Raw genomic sequence first — 18,910 nt, 5'->3', positions numbered from 1 at the left:
ATTAAAACACCCCTTGACACAGCAGATACTTGATCTTGCAGGTTTTGCAGAGGTGTTTGCTTTCTTTTATCATTGTCTATATGGTGATATACCAGATTTCAATTACCTGGAGAGATATTAAAAATTTTATAGATGATAAAGCCAATATACTTTTATTCATTGCATAGCAGAAACACATGTGTAAAGAATCTATTTCCAGGAAAAAAGCAGAAGAAATGATTATAGCTCCTAAAAAGTAATAAAGTGCCAAGCCTGGTTCAGCACTGCAGGTACATGAGGGCATTAATGAAGAATTGTTAATCCCTGTGGAAAGTGGGTTTGGGTATATATGAAACTCAAGATTCTGTCTAAAGAAAAGTTCTTTTGTTTCAATTTAAAATCTATCTGTGTATTGTATTCCTAAACAAGTCTGGGAAGAAATTTTCCTATGAAATTATTTTTGATGGAAAACCAAGCTTATGAAGAAACAAGATACTACAAAATTTTAATGGAGTTCAGTTTAAATAGTAGTGAATTCAGACAATTCAATTGTATATGACATGAATGAGGCCAATAGCAAGATAGTAGTCAATTGTAGATAAAATCTATATTGATAATTTGTGCCTCTGCTAAAGGGGGTTATTCATTTTATACTCAGCAAATTACTGCTTTAGACCTGTACTATTTCAGACAAAATTAGTAATAATTTTATATCAAAACTAAGTACCTTGGTTTCTTGACAAAATTCTTAAAAATCATCCCCAAAAATCTTTTTTCTCCTCCTGCCCACTACCCTTCAAAAGTAGAGCTCCTCAAACTTAATTTGAGAGGAAGTTGCTTTCTTGCATCCCTTCCCTTGCATTTTCCTACAATAAAAGAAAATACCTAGTTCTAGTGCATGGTTTGAATACTGCTGTAATCCAGACTTTAAACACTTCTCTCCTCTATTTCCACTTTATCTTGCTGGGTGTATACACAAAGCAAAAGCTGTACTAGTGCTTGATTTAGGTTAAGAAAAAAACCTAAAAAACCCGGTTAGCTGAAATAGGAGAAGCAGAATGTTACTTGTTGGATTGTCTGAACAGCACAATAGGTGCACTCTCCCCCTCTGGGTCTGTGTGTGTGGCGCTTCAGCTCCTCAAAGAACACATTTCTTCTTCACAGAGAAAACAACTATTTTCTTCTCTGCAAGAAGAAAAGGTGGGGCAGAGGGAAGGTTACACTTCAGGGAAGAAAAGTCTCTTCTTGCACTTGAATTACTTTTGCAAAACCAGGTGAGAGTAGTTCATAATACTCCAGTGTTAAACGAGTCAGAGAACTGCTGAGCTGCTTGGATGTTCATAAATCTATGGGACAAGATGGGATCCATCCCAGGGTGATGAGGGAGCTGGCAGATGAGCTTGTGAAGCTGCTCTCCATCATTTACCAGCAGTCCTGACTCACTGGTGAAGTTCCAGATGACTGGAAGCTGGTCAATGTGATGTCCGTTCACAAAAAGGGTGGGAAGAAGGATCCTGGTAATTATAGGCCAGTTAGCCTGACCTCAGTACCCAGTAAAATGGAACAGTTTATATTGAGTGTCATCACACAGCACTTACAGGATGGCCAGGGTATCAGACCCAGGCAGCCGCGGTTTAGGAGGGGCAGGTTGTGTTTGACCAACCTGGTCTCAAATTTTATGACCATCAGACCTGCCTGGTGGATATGGGAAGGGCTGTTGATGTTGTGTACCTGGACTTCAGCAGGGCCTTTGACACTGTCTCCCACAGCACACTCCTGAAAAAGCTGCAGCCCACGGCTTGGACAGGAGCACTCTGGGCTGGGCTAGGAACTGGCTGGATGGCCAGGCCCAGAGGGTGGTGGTGAACAGTGCTGCATCCAGCTGGTGGCCTGTCACCAGTGGTGTCCCTCAGGGGTCTGTGCTGGGGCCAGCTCTGTTTAATATCTTAATTGACAACATGGATGAGGGGATTGAGTCTTTCATTAGTAAATTTGCAGAAGACACTAAGCTGGGATCATGTGTCCATCTGTTGTAGCGTAGGAGGGCTCTGGAGAGAGACCTGGAATGGTTGGATGGATGGTCAGAGTCCAATAAGATGAAGTTTCATAAATCCAAGTGCCAAGTCCTGAATTTTGTCCACAATAACCCCAGCAATGTTATAGGCTGGGAATGGTGTGGCTGGACAGTGCCCAGGCAGAAAGGGACCTGGGGGTGCTGGTCTACAGCTGGCTGAACTTGAGCCAGCAGAGTGCCCTGGTGGCCAAGAACATCCAGGCCTGGATCAGGAATAGTGTGGCCAGCAGGAGCAGGGAAGTCATTCTACCCCTGTACTCAGCACTGGTGAGGCCACACCTGGAGTGCTGTGTCCAGTTCTGGCCCCTCAGTTTGGGAAGGACCTTGAGACTCTTGAGCGCATCCAGAGAAGGCAACAAGGCTGGTAAGGGGCTGGGAACACAAACCCTGTGAGGAATGGCTGAGGGAGCTGGGGGTGTTCAGCCTGGACAAAAGGAGACTCAGAGGTGACCTTATCACTCTCTACAACTTCCTGAAAGGTGACTGTGGTCAGGTGGGGGTTGGTCTCTTTCTCCAGGCAGCAACTGGCAGAACCAGACGACACAGTCTCAAGCTGTATCAAAAGAAGTACAGGTTGGACATCAGGAAAAATAGTGCCATGGTTTAGTTGAGGTGTTAGGACATTTGCTGGACTTGGTGATCTTGAAGGTTTCTTCCAATGAAGTGATTCAGTGATTCAGTGACTCTGTGAGTTTCTTTTCTGAATGCAGCTACTGGAGATGGAGGAGAGTAGCCTATTGTAATTACAAAAAAGCAGACAGGACCCACTTTCTGTGGGGCATACCAATAATTATCTTTATTAAATATTGATTTTAAAATCTTTAAGTCACTAAGAGCTTGGAGAGACTAATTAAATTATTTGCTAATCTAGAACAAACTGGTTTGTTGTAAACCGAATCAACTGAACTAATGTCAGGAGGTTTCTTTATGTTATGGATAAAGAAAAGAAACAAGTACATTTAGGCTTAAACACTAAATTAAGTTTTGGAACTAGTGAACACACAACATTTTGATAAATTCTCGCCTCACATGAATAGTCATCTGAATTTAACTCATAAATTTATGTCAGTCTGGCTTTACCTCTCTGTGTAAGGTAGATTAATTTGATTAAAAATTAATTCTATCACTGAAAAGTAAACACACCTGCCACTATCTTCAACACAACATTAAACTAAAGCAAGTTCTAGCTTATTTTTTGCTCATAGTATGCTCTGGAGCAAGCTTTTGGTTATGCTACTCACAAGTTGTCTACAGAGGCTTGCAAACTGGCACATGGGCTCGTCATTGACAGGTATTGTTTTTGAGATCTACCAGAAATCTTTTTCTAGTAATTCGATTTAAAAATAAATTGTAATGATCCAGAATTTCAGACACAGCCCTCTCAAAAATTTCTTCTTTCTGGGCTTATGTACTCCATTCTTCACCTGGTTAACTTCTTAGGTGGTTCACCCTTATGGTAGCTGCTTTAATCAGCACTTTCCCTCAGATGCACTTTTACAATGGCTTAATAAACTTCTTAGTTTATTCTTCATCTTTGTAAGACAATAATATGAAAGTGCAGTTTTCAATCTTGAGTATACACATAAAAAAATAATTTCTAGCAAAGATAAGTTACAGTTCAGATTCTGAATGTTTATTTAGTCTCCTTTACAGTGGAAAAAATCTTCAGTATCTATAGGTCCAGCTTATGTCAGAAGCTCAGGTTCCTCAAGGCTGTTGAATTTAAGAATATATAAGACCTCTACTCAAGGTCAACAAAAAAACCCCAAACCTAAACCCAAACAAAGCAAACAAAAAAAAGAGTGGATCATTTAGGAGCTAAATGCATTTGTAAATGTATTAGTGTAAGAAACTACTGTATTTCTTTGAAAGGAAATTTTCATCTTAACCTATCTGACTGAAAATAAAGGCTTTAATCTACTGGTTTTCTTGCAGATACTGTGCAACTCTAGATAATTATTGGTCAATTTTTTTCTTTTTCTTTTTTTTTTTTTAATTTAATCAGTGGTGCTAATTAGTTTTTTGATCTAGTCAGGAAAGAAAATGTAAATGAACATTTGGTGATATTCTAAAGAATATAATCTAGTTCAGTGAAAAGCCTTAAGCCAAATACATGGATTACTTATGAAATACATATATTATCTAGAAGGTGAGATTTACCTCTATTGAGATATCTATGAAGCCATTGACTTCAAATTTAAATACATATTCACTGCTTAGCTCTAGTGAAGTCAAAGGCATTCGGATCATCCCACATAAAAACTATATATTATTGTTATTTCTTCCCATTAGCTGAGATCTCAGTGGGAACATAACTACTAAAGTATCTCTAACTTAGACTGTTATAAGTGAATTCAGAATTTTATCACCTTCTTCAGTGCTGGAAATGCTCCCATCAACGTTGCTTTCTGTCATGTCTGCATTCAGTGTGACTGTATTCAGTGTGCACAGTACTGCTGTGATAATGTGTCATGAGATTCTAGTGTGCTGCAAATAATTGGCTTTATGCTTATATTTCTCATGCCCTGCAGTTTCTTCAGTTCTTGCCAGATCCTATTTGCCATTTTTAAATTTAATTTTTAATTAAACAAATTATAAAATATCAAAGTCTTTCCTCTTCCTTTGTAACAGCCCCATATTAGTTGTTCTTTAATCTGCTCCATGAAAATTAGCGATTTCCAGTAGTCTAGTAGCATTTTTGCAACTTCCTTATCTACCATATTTTTTGCATTTCTGACAGCATGGCGTATCTTCTATTTTGAGTCCATAATTTCTACAAAGCTCCTAGCACTTAAGACTGCCAGTTCTGCATTTTCTATTCATCTCTAGTGAATCTGGTTCATCCTCTTACATATGATTAGTAGTTTCTAGGTTCTGGCCACATAAGATTCATTATAGATTTACATTTTTTCTACAATGTCTCTTTCCCTTATCTTTTATGGGTGAGCTTTTGTACACCAATAATTGAACTTTCTGGGCAAAAACTAGTTCCAGCTTGAGATACAAGTGTTTCTGCATTTCTGTGTATATAACTATAGGGTCCTTTGAGGCTTAATTTAAGCGCATACAAAAAACCATCTGTGATCTGTAGGTGTGCCTTTGGTTGGGCTACACAAGGCAGTTAACCATGCTATGGGACTCTCCTGGAGCAGCAGCTGAAGGTCAGATAAGTTCCTTAGAGCACCATAAATAATGTTGGATGTCCACATTCAGGCAGTGGTGCCCAGGTGCAGCTAGGGCCTCCCACAGAGCACTTGAAATGGCAGGACACTCATACCTGGAGGTACATCCCTTCTCACTGGACACAGGGAACTTGAGCTTTTCTTGAAGGAGACATCCCAGTTTTTGTTTGCTGTCTGAATTATATACTTTCCATTGAGTATAAAGGGATGTTAGACATCTTATGCACTGGTTCACACCTAAATCTGTTCTTAAGCTTTTTTTCTCAGGTTTACATTCCATTTAAAGCTTGACAGCTTCTTTTGTAAATCTGTACATATCTCTTCTATCTCTGTTAATCTTCTTTCCATTCATTTCTAACTACAAAACTCATGAGTGTGTCTTTACAGTGACTTACTCTCAGTGGTATTTCATTCTTCTTTTAATGTTAAATTTTTATCCAGGATACATTAGATCCACTTTCAGTTGTTTTTAGAGTAGTCTGTTACAAGAAAAGCCTGCTCCAGGACATTCTAGTTCACTTTCAGCCTATTGTGCTGTTTCTATGATCATCGAGCTTGTTCACCTTAAATTCATGGTCGGTACGTTGCAAAAAATTAGGAATTTTGGCTGGCTGCTTTGCCCAAATCTGTTATACCAATACTTATGCAATGCACTACTGCCACAAAAATGTTTGTGATAGAATCCTTTTTCAATGCTTTGACCATATGTTTCATTATTAATTCCGCATTTCCCAAGCACTGGCTGTTTGTCCATACCAGAATAGCCTTGGCATATCTTTATTACTTAATCAGAATTAAGTATTATTAAAAGTTTATAATATCACCTTGTGACGTTTCTACTGTTTTCTAATCAACTGTTTCACATAGAGTAACTCCTTTCCCATGTAATTTGCTATGCAAAAGTAGTTCTACTTCTATTTCTTGTAGAGAAGTCAATAGTGGAAGTTTGTCAAACTCTATAGCTAAGTGTAGATTACACATCCTTCCCTATGATCCCTGTTCAAATGTGGATTTTCATTATATTTTTTTACCTTTCTACATTAAATCTATTATCTATTTTTCTAATTTCAAAATAATTTTGTGCTGATGTTGTTTTAATCCACAGCCATATGAACAAAATGTACCATTTCTGCATTTTCTGCTTTTATCTCTCCTTGGCCCTGACAAAACGTGATGTGTTCTGTTGGGTGTCTAACTTTGGGGAGCTGTGATTTACAAATACAAGCAACATTTCTGCTACTCTGAACCCTCTTCTTGTTGCTACTGGTATTATTTCCACTACTACCACTAATACTTTGTGAAGAGGAAAACTACTTTTTATCTGTTTGAATGGGGACCGTGCAGCTAAACAGCAGAGCTGGTGTATCTTGCTCACAAATCATCAGAGGTCTAGAGAAGGAAGACTGAGGGTGACATATTTGAATACATCATCTGAGAAAACTAGTCCTCTTAGTAAAGTGAACTGTATTGAGTAAACAATGGAAGGAAGATAATTACTTGTTTGTTTTCATGAAACCCAAATTTTTCTTTCTGTTACTCATGACAGTTTTATCTGACTCACCTGAGAGGACAGGTGTCTCTTCTGTGTCTTCTTTAATAAGTATGAGCGTGAGAAGAAGCTTGTTTTCACTGTATTTTTATCAAGGGAGGAAGAAATTGCTGGCTGCTACACTTTATCTGAAAAGTGTATTTAAAAAGCAAAAAACAACAAACTCATTAAAATTGTTGTTTTCTTAAGTGAAGAGGTAAGGCACTGGAACATGGCAATTATATTAAATCAGGTTGCCTTTTAAACTGCTTTGTGGTCTCACAGGAGAGACAGAGTTTTAAACAGAGTTCTGTAAATGGGCATTTTGAAACAGAACACTTTTAAAAACTGTCATGCTTAATGATACCTACAACAGAATGCCAAGAAGAAGATAAAAGATCAACTCTGTTATTCCCACTTAGGCTTTCAGGAAGAGTTCTGCAAAATATCCTTCAATCTTTTAGAAATCTCTAGCACTAGCTGAAAAGTTTTTCACATTTAATAACATGAAATAAGTTTCAGTTAAACTGAAGTGTTCCTGAAAAAAATGTCTACTTTCATGGGTAACATCTGCTTGGGTTTTCATGAAAGTATATAAAACTGTAAATGTAATCCATTGTTAGTGGAAAAATAATATATAATATTTATTAGAAAGGAATAAAAAAACTTCCATTCCACAGAATATCTCTCTTTTTGCTGGGTACAAAAAAAAAAAAAAATTCTGATCAGTATGTTCTAGAAATTTTTAGGAAGTCTATACAAAGTTAGAATTGGATATTGCTAGTTTAGCAGTGAACTGTTCCATATTAATGCCAGAAGATAATTAGAGCAATGGTGAGATAATTCTACCCCAGACATTTATGGGTTGCATCAAAATCTCATGAAATTCCACAGAAATATTTCTGCTGAATTCTGATAATGTTTGATGAACTGCATTTTATTTTTATAAGAGTTTATTAGCCAAAGGTTTTAACACAAATGGAGAAACAGAATAGTAGCTACAAGACAATTCTTATAATAACATTTTATTACAACAATCAGATAAATAACTTTATTTAGAAGAATAATTTTATTTATTCTTAATTTTAAGACAATGGCTATGAAACTTTGGCACCTTCTTGTTTTTTTCCAGGAGTAGGAACAGAAAACCATCTAGATATGCAGACTTTACTATAGAAAGATTACATTTAGTGATTGCATTGTTAAATGCAAATTTTCCACACACTTCTAGCCAGAGTATAAAAGAAAAGTTGAGATTAGTAGAGGCATATTATTTTGATTTATTGGCTTGCTGAGTTTATTCATTATTTTTGAATTATTATTTTCTGCTGCTACACAGTTCTAATTAATTGTTAGGGTACTAAGAAGGTTTTTGCATGAACATTTTTATTATCCTGTGTCACAAGAAATTAATTAGAAAATAAAATATTAATAAATTGTTTTATTTCAGGGTTAACCTTGATGAAGGCAGCAGCCTTATCATTTTCTTGTCCTGTTTTTGGTATGACAACACATCAGTTGTCAGCAAAATCTTTACTTTTGTCATTTTGTTGTATATCCTAACTGCTGAGGATTTTATGGTGTCATCAGGGATTTTCCTCAGCCTTTAGCTCACTGTGAATGTGGTGTGGCCCAAACAGAGACATGTCCAACAACATGCTATAAGACAAAAATTATTGAGGCCGTAAGAAAGATCAGTAACAATGTGCCCATACTGCAGCTCATCCAAATCACTGATAAGCAACACTGGATCAAAAGCAAAGCTGTGGAAGGCTGCTGCAGACCCTTGGTATTCTGTTCATCTGGCAGCCAATCAAGCAAATGCCTTTTAAATGCAAGTAAGAGTCACACCACCCCTTGGCTCCACCAGCACCACTGCGATTTGGGAGAACCTTGTCAGCAGTGTGCTCACTCTGACAATGTTGGTCAAGGGTCAGGCTGGAAGCAGGGTGCCAGGTGGCCAGACACTGGAGCAGGTTGCTCAGAGGTGATGAGGAGTCTCCATCCTTGGAGATATTTGATATCTGTCCAGGAACAGCCGTGGGCAACCTGCTCTGGATGACCCTGCTCTGATCGCAGGGGTTTTGACTGAGGCATCTCCAGAGGTCACTGTCAGCCTCAGCTGATTCTGTATTATATTAAGTATCTCAAAATAAATTAGAAGACATGAGTCATGACTGAGTATGAGAGTAGGAAGAAAGAAAAACATGGAGAGAAACGTAGCAGAAGATGACCAATGATTCATATTCTCAGGGTTATTTAAGGTGTCTAAAACCTTATCTCCAGAGATCTTCAATTTCTGTGATTGAAACCAGTGTTAATTAGATGCCTTAACACTATTAAGGCTCTGACCAAAGTAATCACTGGAAGATTAGCTGATGGAACTTTCTCCAGTTTTACAGCACTATTTCCGTTCCTTATTAAGACACTTGTCTCTTTGCTGTTCATAAAAGCAGTCCATCTCACTTTCTTTCTTCCTCCAGTGCAGACTCCCATTGCCATACTTTACTGAGCCAGAAGAAGACATACCAACATACTACAAAGTGCTCTTATTCTGCAAAAAAACCTTTTATGCTCATAGGAAGAGGGTGTAGTGACATTACATTTTTTTAATTCTCTCTTTTTAAACATGATTTCCTTGAGTTCCTTGTTGGACCACAGAAGGGGCTTTACCACCTCTTAAGGAAAAAAGTTTCATCTAATATTCTGGTCTTCGCAGTCATTGGTCAGCCACAGTTCAGGCCTGAGCAGTTGCCTTGACAACCTACAAGAGTTGCCTTTATGGCAGAACATTTGTCCACAGGCCCCTCTGACCACCTGAGCTTGGATTCCTTGGTAGGAATGGGAAAGAAGCTGTCCATGGCTGATTTTTTCTGACACTATTGTAGAGCACTATGGCTCTACATTGTTGCAGATGAACAGAAGATGCAATAGAAGGCAAGGGAAACACTGAAAGCCACAGGAAGGTTTCCATTACTTCTGAATTGTATGTGATCCACAAGAACTGTGTGATCAAAAAAACCCTGGGACTGAAAAAAGATAAAGTACTCATCTCATCTATTCTGCAGCCCCAATACAAGATTAGCTGTCCTCAACTGTTCCTCACAGCTGCACTCTTTAAAACACAGCTTTCCTAAACTTAGTGACAGGACTCATAGATTTTCTTTCCTTGCAGTTGAAGCTGGATGTCTATTGAACCGACTTAAACCCATTACCCTTGCTGTAACCACAGGGGGCCTGAACAGTCTAGTCTTTTACTCTCTGCAGCTACTTTTTACGTTATTATGTGTGCTCTCAGTCTTCTCTTATACAAACTAAACTACTCCAATTGTTTCAAACTCTTCTCATCAGTTTTGCTTTCTAGATCACTGATAATTCCCGGTTGGTCTCCTTCAGCTTCTTTTGATACTGGTCCACACTTTTTCTGAAATGCAGTTCAGAAAATGAAGCACAGTGTGCTTGCTGAGACTGAGCACAGTATGCAGCACTGAGGAAAATGAAAGAGCTATTTCATATGGTACAAATGATATTGCTCTTTACACGCCTTAGTAAGTTGTACATCATTTTTTTCAACTTATTTTTAAGACCAATTCCTCCAACTTCTCAAGAAAATTCTGGTCTGATTCTCCGGTATATAAAGCAAGGAAAAAAGTTACTGAATTAGGACCCACTCTGTAGTAAAGGATTTGGCCACTCATTAGATCACAAGCTGAACACAAGACATCAGTGTTAGGTGGTGCCCATACACACAAGTGTGCATTCCACCCCAGTCACTACTGGAAACACAGAGCAGCAGCAGCAGACCCAGAGGAAGGCCTGTCAGAATTTTTATTGTTGTGTAATCTAGTTTAATTATGGCCAAAAAAAAAAAATTATTCTAGGTTTCCTCTTGAATGTCAGACAGATCAGACATTTTCTTTAATTTTTCTTTGCCTTGGCATCCACATAATAGAAAACTTCCATAATTTTTAATTTGTCTTTTATTCGGAAAACATAAAGCAAATGTGGTCTTGTTTTGCTGGCATTTTAAGCAGGTTTAGGTTTGTTCTGGCTGAGCTCTGAGATCAGCCAAGACCTGTGAAGATGTTTTTGCAGAGTTTTGAGACCAAACTGATAAATCATATCCAAATATCAGTCTGGACTGGGCACCCCTCTAGCTCTTTTCACAGTTTTTAATTGGTTCAGTGAGAAAACCAATTCAGTTTTTCCACTACTAAGGAAAAAAGCCAACAAAAATCCCTGCAAGGAAAAAAAGCAGTGCTGTGATGCCTGTCACAGGGAAAAACTCCTCAGTTCATGTAGTTAAAGCAAGAATAGGATTGAAGCAGTTTATTGATTTATTAACAGCATGTAATTAACTTGCAATCAGTGAACTATGTATTCAGGATCTCTATCAGCAAAGCAATCGACAAACCACAATGGTAGATACAGAATGTTAATGGACACCTGCAAATTTCTAAGTAACCTTATGAAACACATCCCAAGAAGTTCTAATCACACCGGTACTCACACAAACACATGAACATCCACATGGCTCCATGATTCCCCCAGGACACAGCTCATGGGCTATGTCTAGCACCCCTCTCTCTCTCTCTCAGGTGCAGTTCCTACATCCCCCCATTTCCAAGGGAAATGCAGATGCTCCAGTACAACATGGGCCCATGCTGCTCCTTGCAACCCCTGTGCATGGGACAGGAAAGAATCTTTGTAGTGGTGAGCTGGGGTTCTGCTGGTGCTGGAAGGACATCAGCACCTATGCTCAAAGTTTCAGTGTTTACTCTGGAAAGGGCTGCAATGACAGCAGATTTAAATTTGGCTGATTTTCTCTAGGGGTCACACATTGGTGTGTGCATCTGTCCTTTGTGCATCTGAGCAGATTATTCACTGACTGTATTTTTGCCAGTCACTGGTGCTCAATAACATACTGAGTTGACCCTTTTGCATTTCTGTTTGGGATGTATTTGAAAGGAGTTTCTTTGTGGTTTTCATATGTATGTTTTGGAGAGACATTTCCTTTGTTTTTTAAAGAAGTGGGAGAAGAGATTGAGTTATGGTTTCCTTTTAACCTCCTGGAAATTGTTCAAGATCTGTTCTAGTTTTTGAAAGAAACTGCTTAACTAACTCTTCTAATTCCTTCTAACTCCTCCCATTTTTATTAGGTCATACACAAATGCCATGCTAACTCATAATTATGTTGGATTGTCTTACTGAAAATCACAAGGTTATCTATTACCCTTCTTTTCAATTTCTTTTTATTGTGGAGGATTCCAGAAGTATGGAAGTGTTTCAGAAGGGGTTTTTTTTTTTTTCTGGTGAAAATATATGTAGATATTCATTAACAAAAAGAAGCTCTTTCAGTATGGAAAAAAATAATTAAGAGCATTTCCACCTCCCTTAGTTCCTTCTTACCCTCCACCAGCACACCTTCTTTTTTGATATTATTTCTATGCTTTTTGTTTTTTAGGTTTTCTTGTTTCAGCAAATATAATTTCTGCAGGTGTGCTACCTCTGAATTGTCAGTTTTTTACTTTTCTTCTACTCATCTATTTTCTTTTCCTTCATTTTCAGTTAGAGGTCAGACAACATTGCCGGCAACATGCTGGACACACCATTGTGATTTTTTTTTAATCTTTCACGTGTACTTTGTATCAGCATTCTCCTCCCCATCAGCACTTGGGTTAGACTTTTGTGTACCAGACATCAAAGAGGTACCTGCTGGGTTTTTTATGTTTTTGTAATGTTATTATCCATATGAAGAGCAAGCCAGGGAATGTAGCCTTGGCTTAAGACATTGCTTTACTTCATCTATTTTACTGCTCCCTGCTTGTGATCATCTCACAGTAAAATTAACAGGAATCATACAGGATCACCTGGTGGATGGTAACACTAGAATTTACTGTCAGTGAAAAACAAACACAGAAATCTGCAAAAGAAGGAAAGTTATTGTAAGACCTATTGAGTGGTTTGATTTCTACCAGGAGAGAGAATCTCAAAAGAGGGTTGGAAGTAGTCAGACATTTGAAACTGCTCTAAAAGAGTGTCTTAGGAAGGCTAGTACCCTGCTGACCATGTGTGACTGAAAGTAATCTTCTGAGATTAGAGAAATGAAGGTGTCTAAACCAATAAATGGCTCAATGATTTCAATCCCTACTTTCGTCATAGAGTCAAGAGGTCAGTTAAACTCAGTATTTCACAAATTCAAGATCAAACTGTGGAGAAAAATGCTGCCATACATAGGGTTATGCTATATAGCACACTGTGAGATAAATTAAAAGCTTGGATATTTAGGTTGGATGGTAAAGGTATATGTTGGTGAAGATCCCCAAAAAGTCCTATTTGGAGAGTCATGTCATCACTATAATATTAGTACTTTCTTGCATGAACACAGAAAAGATTGGGAAAAAAAATGCAAGTATATTCACATAATTCTTAGAGATACAATTGAGTGTATTCCTATAAAAACTCCTGTACAAATGCATGGAAAAAAAAATCAGTCTCAAATATAAGCATTTTACAGCCTAAATAAATGTGCTGGTTTTGGTTGGGACAGAGTTAATTTTCTTCACAGCAGCTTGTATGAGGCTGTGTTTTGGATTTGTGATGAAAGCAGTGTTGATAATGCAGGGGTGTTTCAGCAATTGCTGACCAGTGCTTACACACCATCAAGGCCTCTCCTGCTGCACCTCTCCTCACTGAGGCTGCACTGAATTTGGGAGAGGACACAGCTGGGCCAGCAGACCCCAGCTCACCAAAGGTGTATCCCATACCATGGGACATTGTGCTCAACAAGAAAAGCTCAAGGAAAGAAGGACCAAGGGAGGATGTCCAGAGTTATCAGCATTTGTCTTCCCAATTAATGCACAATGGAGCCCTGCTTTCCTGGGAATGGCTGCCTGCTGATAGGAAGCTGTGAATGAATTCCTTGTTTTGCTTTGCTTGTGCATGCAGAATTTCCTTTCTCTATTAAACTGTCTTTATCTCAATCCGTGAGTTTTCTGATTTTTTTGCTTTCTGATTCTCTCCCTGTCTCACTGAAGGGGAGTCAGAGGGTGGCTGCATGGGGCTGAGCTGCCTACTGGGAACACATCACAGCAATAAGATAAACTAATGAAAGTTTGATTGATCACTTTAGATACAGGCAACCGAGAGACAAAAAGAGTAAGTGTTTGAATTTAACCACCTAAATACTTTGGTATAAAGATAAAATTATCAACATTGGATTTTATTTGGTCATGTGAGAAAGGGGAGAGGCACAAAATTTAAAGTTTGAAGCGAGGAACAGTTTAAGACATTAAAAAGGACAATGATAAAGATATAAAATATGAAAAGGTAAAGAGTAAAACCTGTTCCTTAAACCTTGCATAAGAGTTTTTCAGCAGATGAGTCACTCATTCAGTGTGGGACATACTCATAGAGTGCCCTGATAACCACACTGAGTAAATCCCAGTTATCCTACAGACAGAAAGCCAGCACAGCAAAGAGTTGTTGAATTAGAAGGTCCTCTGTAGATCTATATGGTCTGCATTCCAGATTTGGTACTGATGTATCTTGACTATACTGGTGCTTTCACATTTCATTTGCAGTATCTAATCTGGCCCAAAGGGATGTTTAGCAGTTTATGGCTGCCATGGGTTGGGGCTGTTCCTCAGCTTTTGGCAGTGTAGTGATAAGATAATAGGCTAGAGAATGGAGATTTATGTGAGTACACCTGCATGGACTGTGCTCATCCTAATCTGACAACTCTGGTTCAGAGAGACTCTTTGGGATGTGGAGCTGACTGCAGATGAGCCTTGGTCAATGGTCTGTGCTGCTGCTGGCAGAGCACCCATATGGCCCTGTGTGGATCAGTGGTGTTGGGGTGGCAGAAAGAATAAACCCTGAGAGGAAGACCCCTGACCCAGGGACAGCATCCACTCCCTTCCACAGAAGGAAGACAGATGTCTGTGCAAGCCAGGGATCTTCTGAGACAGTGTTCAATCCTCAGAGAAATCCTCATTTGCCCATGTACATTCCTAACTTTTAGCTACACTGCTACCTAAAAAATAGCTGAATACTCTTGCTAATCTTTTGGGGGACATGGAGATTTAATCATCTTCTCAGCCAGTAGTGTTGTTTATTTTGAAAGGAGGATTTACCACCCTCAAGGGTTTCCTGAGATTTCCTATTCTTTTTCTTTCAAAAGCTAGAGGCAATCATTCCTTCAATCAACATGCTTGCAGAGATACTGCCCCTCTCCTTTCATCCAGTGTTTCAGGTTAATGGAGCACTCAAGATGTGGAAGGCCTACATTCAATAATTACCTTTCTCTGATAGGGTACAAGTTCCATTTTAAATGAAAGTTCCAAACAATAAGTCATAACTTAATTAGAAAGAAGCAGAAGTAATAGGAAAACTGTTCCTCCTTCAGAAGCTGTTCCCTTTTATCTCTGAACTCCGCGTTCACTTCAGAAAAGTGAAAGTGAGCTCTTTCCAAAGGGGAGAGAAGTTTCTTTCATTAATAAGGAAAGGAGGAGAGCAATTTTCCAGTGCTGTTGTTTCCATATTTTACATAAAACACTAAACAAATAAATTAGTTAACTATTTTTTCAGGAAATGGGTTTGTATCCAAATCTTCATGCTCAGAGCTATACATGCCCCTATCTATGTTATTAAGCTTGCAAAGGCAGGAAATTTGTCTTATTCTTCTTGACCCCTTGCATGACTAATTCTTCAGTGTCTTTCAAGAGAGACTGAGAAACTAAATTCATTCCTGCTTCCTGGCTTTAAGATACAATTCAATTTCTGGAGCACTTTCTGAGAGTTAGAGAATTTTAAGCTCTTTAGACAAAGGAAGCCCCATCTTCAGTGCCTATTTTAATCCTTGAGTGCACAGATAAGCTATTAGGGAAACATCCCGTTTCCCTTTCCCTTTCCCTTTCCCTTTCCCTTTCCCTTTCCCTTTCCCTTTTTTCTCTTCCCTTTCCCCTTCCCCTTCTGTTTTTTATTTTCCCTTTCCCCTTTCCTTTCCCCTTCAACTGAACTTTTGGTTTGGAGAAGAAATGATTTTTCTGATGACATGAAAATGTTTCAGTTTCAGTCAATGTTTGAATGCCCAGTTATGATCAGGATTTGGATACTTGGATATATGTGCAAACCCACAGGGCTAAAAAAGTTTTGATAACTACAGCATCAGCAAAGACTTTAGGTGATTTTTAGAAACTCAACTTCATAAATGGGAGTTGGGTTTTTTTTTTTTTCCTGTTAGTAACTTAGAGAAAAGTCATAAAGGAAAACTAAGACATCAACAATTATACTCAAATTTTCTTCAAACAATTGCCCAGAATTTCCCACCAGGAAATCTTTTTAATTTCAATTATCTAATTATTGTTGACCCTAGACAAAGCTAGACTGAATATGAATGCAATATGCTGAAGCTCCAGTCCCAAATTTAGGTATTAATCCATTAATCATTCAATCAATTTATGTTTCTTTTGCAAAATAATTTGATATGATTTGCCTGAGAATGAAACTCCAGAACAAAGAAAGAAGCAAAACAAGAGAGAACATTTTGCCCAGACTAGTTTAACATGGACTATTTTCCCTTGGGAGGTAGAATAAAATAATTGTGAAATAGTGTTTATTATTATCACATTGGATAAAGGTCAAATAAAAGCCAAGTTTTATTATAATAGCTTTGTTTCACAAATTAAAGGAAAATCAATACAATTCATTAATAGTGATTTAGGGCTCTGGAACTCTCTAAGGTGCTTATAGAGCCCTGATGAACACAGTGCTTGAGCACTTACTAATCTTTAATGTATTTATCCTCCCAACACTGCTGCAAGCTAGATTTCTAATCCTTATTTCATTTTGCATTGGAGCATACACCAAAAGTTTTGGGGAATTGTAAACGAAGGAGAGAAGTTAAACTACCCTGTGTCCTAGGACCTTGGCATGAACTAATCATTAAATCATACAATGGTGCACGAAAGCAGGTTGGAAAGATCCTCAAGAAGTCCAATGCCCATCTCAAAACAGGGTCATCTTTGGTGTCAGACCAGGGAATTGCAAAGCCAGATCTTGAAAATCTTCAAAGATGGACACTACACATCATATCTGTGTATTTTGTACCAAAGCCTGACTTTCCTAATTCAGGAAACCTATACCAGTAGTAGACTATGGACTGATGGTACTGTCTATGATATCCCATATTCTGTACAAGGTCTAAAAGTTTAATGCCTTTTTCTCTCAGGGAATATGGTCGAAACTTACCTATATAATTGCATGGAGCTCTAGTAACAGAGACTGAGATTGATTTTTAACCCTGAAGTTAGAATTACTCATGTAGAAAGCTCAGGTTCACAGCCTGAGAAGTAAAAGGATCAGTTTCAGCCGTCTAAGCGTCATTGTCGCTGGGGTTCTCCTAATCCTGGGGAGAATTTTACAAGTAAATCACACATCATGATGATCTATGTCTGTTTTATGTCGTTTCACTCAGCATTAGTTTAAGATGGAGATACAGCTCTCTGACTGCTCAAGATCCTTTCTGCAGGAACATTTATTACCCCAGTCCTGGCCTCCTCTCTCTGGGAGGAAAATTACACAGGACAATTACAATTGCTGAGATTTAACACTGAGCAGACCAATGCTCAAGTACCCTAAACTTTGTGCCAAAATGATTTGCCCATGGGGAGGAGCACTGCCCACCAAAGCTATTTAGACAAAGATGTTGTGCAGAAGCTCATATTTCCCTGCAGTTGTGGGTCGGGAGGTCTGACTCACAGCAAAAGCAGTTTTTGCTGCATCATGAAGACAAGGAACCTTGGAAATATGTGTATGTGATAGCTGTAAAATACTTAGACATTGTTTCCCCTTGCATCCCCAAGTATATGGTACAACAAAGAGAAGGATGGGAAGGATTTATGATAGCAGCTTACCCTGGTATGCATGTAATTTTTTAAATGCCTCTATTACAAAGAAAAATGTATTGAAAAAATTTTAGAAATTGAAGGAATATTTCTATTTCAAAATACATCCCTAAACATGTGTCCTTCTAGTTTGATTTTTTTCAATTGCAAGGATATGCAAGGAAAGGTAGAATACACACAATGTGAACAAAAGGTGACAGTACTACCTTAGGAATTCTTTATACAAGAATGAGGTAGACCTTAAGATGGGTGGAATAGTTTTCAAAGAACAAACAAAGAATTTATTAACTTTGAGGTACACAGGTTCATAAGCCAATATGTCACTGAACTGTAATAGCAGCCAAGGAATAAAGAAATAAAATAAATAATAATAAAAAAACTCACAGAGCAAATGTCAATAATAAGAGGTGAACATATAAAAAATAGGATTTAAAGTGACAAGCTCTCACCAAGAAGGCAAACAGCTTTGTGTAAAAAATAAACTTGAGAAAAATGCATCACAATTCAGAATTACACCAAGAACAAAAAAAAAAACTCCACTAGGAGAAATTATTCAATTTCTATTTTGTTCTCAAAAATACACTTTTTGTGGGGCTAAAATAATTACACAAAAGTGGAAAAACATGATGAAATCTTGCTATGCAAAAAAGATTCCTGTAGCATATATTCAGGATCCTCTGTTTTGGGACTGTTTATATTTACTTACCAAGTTTGAGAATTAGATTGCAAGAAAGAAGTGTTTGGCATCTAGTCCACTAGACTAGACTACTGGCCAATATTTGGAATCAAGATGCACTCACGGAACCTGAAACTGAGCAGATTACAGATAAGATTTTGGGTACAAATCAGAGGAGAAGTTTGACCCAGTGGCCCCAGATTTCACACACAACATACTAGGAGTCAGTCACAGTTGCTGCTAGGAGTTCTTCTCCGTGTCACTCATGAGGTCACCACACCTGTGACCCTGTTCACTCAACCAGCAGTTCTTAGCAAGACCTATCTGTTCAGAGCTTGGTTCCCAAACCATAACCTGGGAGCTGAAAAAAAAAAAGAATACAAACAGAGAGAGAGAGAGAAAACAATTAGAGAGAGATTAGTAGATCTGGGGTGGTTCCTGAAACAGGAATTAAACCAGAGAAAATCTAGTGGTGCTTTATCTAGCCCTTAAATTTAAAATATATTAAACTCAGGTTCAGAAAGCAAAGATGGATGATCCTGTATGCAATATTCTTTTTTTCCT

Source organism: Haemorhous mexicanus, chromosome 3, assembly GCF_027477595.1.
Source record: "Haemorhous mexicanus isolate bHaeMex1 chromosome 3, bHaeMex1.pri, whole genome shotgun sequence".
In the NCBI taxonomy this organism is placed as follows: Eukaryota; Metazoa; Chordata; class Aves; order Passeriformes; family Fringillidae; genus Haemorhous; species Haemorhous mexicanus.
The sequence above is the reverse complement of the archived record's forward strand: the minus strand, read 5'-3'. Positions refer to the sequence as shown.